The sequence below is a fragment of the Vombatus ursinus genome, unplaced genomic scaffold, assembly GCF_900497805.2.
Source record: "Vombatus ursinus unplaced genomic scaffold, bare-nosed wombat genome assembly UNPS02011369.1, whole genome shotgun sequence".
Taxonomy (NCBI): domain Eukaryota; kingdom Metazoa; phylum Chordata; class Mammalia; order Diprotodontia; family Vombatidae; genus Vombatus; species Vombatus ursinus.
The window spans coordinates 1,233,986-1,238,917 of NW_020951147.1; positions in this window are offsets into that span (position 1 = coordinate 1,233,986).

A 4,932-nucleotide genomic window follows, 5' to 3' on the forward strand; every position below is an offset into this window, starting at 1 on the left:
TTGAGTATTTATAGAACTATTTCAGGTTTGCGCTTTGCACATATTCTCATTTGGTCTTCACAACCACCCTGCCGTTATTGTCTCCATTTTACAGGTGAGGAAACTGAGGCTTGGAAAAGGGATTATTTGCCCAGGTTCACCTGGCAGGTCAGGATCTGGGGCCAGACCCTAGGTTCAATACTATGCACTGTGGCGTCCCCTGGTGGTTCCACTTTTTAGTGCGCCCTCCCTCTTGAAATTCCTTTGTATTTACTTTTCCGGGTGTATGCTTTCTTTCCAATAACAGACAGGCTCTTCGAGGGCAGGGCTGTTTGTTCTGCTTTTGTCATTGTATCCATTAGCCCAGGGTCCTGCACCTAGCAGGTCCCTAATAAACACAGGGTGTCCCAAAAGCCTTAGTGCAGTTGGGACACTTTGCTATTTGTTGGATTGAAACGCTCGGTGACTATGAATGCGTTACTTACTCGCAAATGCTGCGGTTTCCAGGAACCTTAGATGGGGTTAGAGTTGTCTTGTTTCCTAATCTCTGAGCTTTCGGGCGAATGTTTAAGAGATGGTGGATAACGTCCAGCGGTTCAAGTTTGGAAGAGAGAAAGTCTGGCTTTGTTCAAGGTCATGTGCAATCTTGAGGTTGAAACCTAGCCCCTGCTATGTATGTTAGGAAACTGACCCAGGGGTTCTGGGGCACTGCCAGCAGCGTGTGTGTGCCACGCCAGGCCGGAGACAGTTTGGGGCTTGAGGAATCAGTGTTTTGCTGGAAGCTTGGAGGGGACATTCCTTCAAAAGTAACATCAGCCTTCAAATTCCAGTCCTGTGTAGTCTGGCAACTGCCTTGTCAGCAACCCTAGAGAATGGAGTCCCTGGAGCCGGGGTGGATCCTGGGAGTTCCCAGAATCCGGCAGTTGTGGTCTATAGGATTTCTGTGGATGCGTCACTGTCCCGTGGAAGGGTGGCTCCAAACGGATTTTAAATTTTTTTCAAAGAAATAGGGAAAACTGCAAATGAATGCATTTGGGGTGAGATCCTCATATGTGGCCCCCAGAAAATTCCTTCTAAAAACTATTTCTAAGTACTCTATGCATCGCACCTATTCAAAACCAGCGTTCGTGAGCTCCCACCAGTATATTTACTTTTACCAGTCGGTCAGAGGGCACATTAATTCAAGACCAAGAAAGAAAAAATTCAATGTAAAGCATGACAAATAAAATGATGAGAAAAGATTCTCTTGTGTTCACAGAGCTCCACCATAGCTTCCCATCCCACTGATAGGGGAGATTTCATGGAGAAAATGTATATGAGCCAGGGAATTTACATGTCCCTCTATGAGAAGGGTTCTTAAGCTTTATTGGGATTTCATGAACCCCTTTGATAGCCTGGTGAATGGCCCATTCTCAAAACAATGTTTTTAAATTCACAAAATAAAATATATAGGATTACTAAGGAAATCAATTATATTGAAATACATTTATCAAAAAAAATTTTTTTTTTAAGTTCATGGACCCTAGATTAAGAACGCTGGATCAATGGCCAGGGGTAACCCGAATTTTACGTGATGGGAAGTTGTTGATATGATTTGGCAGGAAGTGTCATGCTGCTGTGTGAGGTGTCATATATTTGTACCGTCTTCCCTACTTTCTCTCATTGCCAAAGAGGTCCTCTGCTACCATTCGTGGGTCTTCAGCTCTTTGCTCGCACCTAGAAAGGTATAGTGATTAGAAAACCTCTTTCTGACCTCAAGACACTGTGATACCACAGCTTGGGAGGCCCCTAGCAGGAAAGAGCAGTGCCAGGCTGGTCCACAGAGGAAGGGGAGGCTGCTGGAAGGAGCAAGAAGATCTTATTTCAACTAATTATTTTTGCAATTATCTTGCAAAATTTAGTAGTTTTTACCTCAGTTGAAGGAGTGCAATTAATGTCCTCTAAATCTGGGCAACCTGAGCAAAACCCCATTCACTCCATTCTACTTACAACTCTCAATAATTTGAATCCTGTCTAAGACAACTCCAAAAGACTCGTGATAGAAAATGCTACCCACATCCAGAGAAAGAACTACAGAGTCTGAATGCAGATCGAAGCAGACTATTTTATCTTTTTTGTTTGTTTGTTTCTTCTTTCTTGTGTTTCTTTTTCCCTTTGGTTCTAATTCTTCTTTACCACATGATTAATGTGGAAATATGTCTAATATGATTGTACATGTACAGCCTATATCAGATTGCATGCTGTCTTGGGGAGGGAGGAGTAGAGGGAGGGGGAGAAAATTTAGAATTCAAAATCTTATAGAAGTGAATGTTGAAAACTAAGTAAATAAAATTTAAAAAACAAAAAAAAGTTGGATTCTAACTCTAAAAAATTATAATTTCAATCCTGCTATTTAAAAATGATTTGGACCAAAATAACTTTGATGGGGGTGAAGGAATTTTTTTTTTTTAATTTTTAGGCAGTTGGGGTTAAGTGACTTGCCCAGGGTCACACAGCTAGTAAGTGTCAAGTATTTGGTCTGAGGTCAGCTTTGAACTCAGGTCCTCCTGACTCCAGGGCAGTTGCTCAATCCACCGCACCACCTAGCTGCCCCAGGGGGAAGATATTTTTAAAGTAAACGGATACTGTAAACACAATTTTAGGGGGAATGTTTAAACTACCTTATAGTACAAACTGTCTCTGAGTATTTGATAAATATTCATTTAGATATAAACAATCGGTGTATTAATTAGAAATATTTTATTCACTAAAGTAGACTCCCTAACACTCTACTCAGACAAAATTTTATTTCTCTAGCTTGAATTACTTTGTGTACTTTGAAGTAACAAAGCTCTATCACTTAAAACATATTCTTCAGACTTTTCATGCATTTAGACTGCTCTATCCAGTAGTGTAGGTTTATTATATGTAAATGCCTTGTCAAAATGGGAAATCAGTCACAATTAGTTATCACTTCATTGTGTCCAGAATTTGGTACAACTAAATTTAATGTTTAAAACATTTTAGTGCAGAAATGGAAAATCCATGAAAAAGAATTAGTGAAACAAGAGCTAGTCTAGTTTTTATCAATGACAAAAATTTATTATTCACAATGTCCATATAGCTACAGAACAATAACATATTCATAGCAAGGAAAACAAGCCGGATAAGATCCTGAAATATCTCCTGAATCATCAAGAAAAATCTGTAGTTTTTATGCAAAATCCATTTTATTGTGACCTACTTGTTTGAAAATTGAGAAAAAGAAGAAAGCCTCTTCTGCTATAAACATTTCAGAACATACAGGTATTTTGCTTTTTCCCTAATCATCTTTGGAAATAGACCTAGTAGTGATATTGCTGGGTCAAAGGGTGTAGGCAGCTTAATAACTCTGTGAGCATAATTCCAGATTGCTCTCCAAAATGGTTGGATCAGTTCACAGTTCCACCAACAATGAATTAGTGTCCCAATTTTTCCACATTCCCTCCAACATTTGTCGCTTTCCCCTTCAATCATTTTAGCCAGTCTGGTAGACTATTATAAATACCCAAATTAATTATAAAGGACATATGAAGAATGATGTTATCTGTATCCAGAGAAAGAACTGATAAATAGAAGTTTGCATAAAATAATTTTACATATATATACACTTATTTGTAGAGTCTAATGGTAACTATCAAGGTAGGAGGAGAGGGAAGAAAAAAAAGAAAAAAGAGAGATTTACATGATAACTTGATTATATATTTAAATGGAATAGCAAGTGGTGCATAGTCAATTTGTATTTTTATGTGTAATCATCTTTTGTATCATACCGTGTCATTGGACATGCTTGTTTTATTTCATAAATTAAGAATAAAATAAATTTTTAAAAAAAGCCGCTCTCTGACAAGGGCAGTCACTGATTTTTTTTTCTTGGTCTCTAACTTGTAATAGTTACTCATAACTGAAGAGGACCAAAACAACATCGCCATGTTGAGGCAGTATGTGCAACCGGGGCTGATCAGACCAACGAACCGGGAAAACTTTGTCACAGGTTGGGCACAAATAGTCCATATGGGGGCAGTTAGATGGCACAGTGGATAGAACACCCGCTCTGGAGTCAGGAGGACCTGAGTTCAAATCTGGCCTCAGAGCCTTGACAATTTCTAGATGTGTGACCTTGGGCAAGTCACTTAACCCTGATTGCCTCACCAAAAAAAAAAACCCACAATAATAATAAATAAAAAAAATACATTTCTAAAAAAAAAATAGCCCATATGAATATTTGGGCTGGAGATGTTTAAGTCTATGTATCTCCTGTTTCTTTTGACCTACTGCAATTTTTTTTCGCTCATAGAGCACAGCGCCTTTTTTAAATGGGGGCACACCACACTACATGGTCCTGTTCCAGTGTCTCCCAGTCACTCCACCTACCTGAGAATCAGCAACAAATGCTGCCTGGAGTGCTCTAGGCTACAATTCATTCTATTCTTTTTATCCCGTGTGTCCTAGACGACTCTCTGACTTACAGTCTGAAAATTCTTTTGTAACTCTTTTTTAATCACTGATGGAAATTCTGTCCCCCCAAATTACTATTTGGGGTCTGAAAAAAAAAGCCCACTAGACTAGGAAGGCCATCCCACACAGCAGTGGGAGAAGACCCTCTAGGCCCTTCCTCTAGGCCCCAGGCACTCAGGCTTTGAAGCCTCCTTCGACCCAAGGATCATTTAGTGTTGCCGATTCTTCTTAGAAACATCTTGCAGGTCAACTGTTTTTGAAAGTCCCCATCCCCTCAAACTCAGGTAATAACAATGGTTACCTAATGGGTTTCCCTCAGGATCTCCCTTCTTCCATTCACCTACCCTGCAGAGTAATCTTCCAAAACCATCAATTTTTTTTGGGGGGGGGGTGAGGCAATTGGGGTTAAATGACTTGCCCAGGGTCACACAGCTAGTATCATGATGTGTCTGAGGCCAGATTTGAACTCAGGTACTT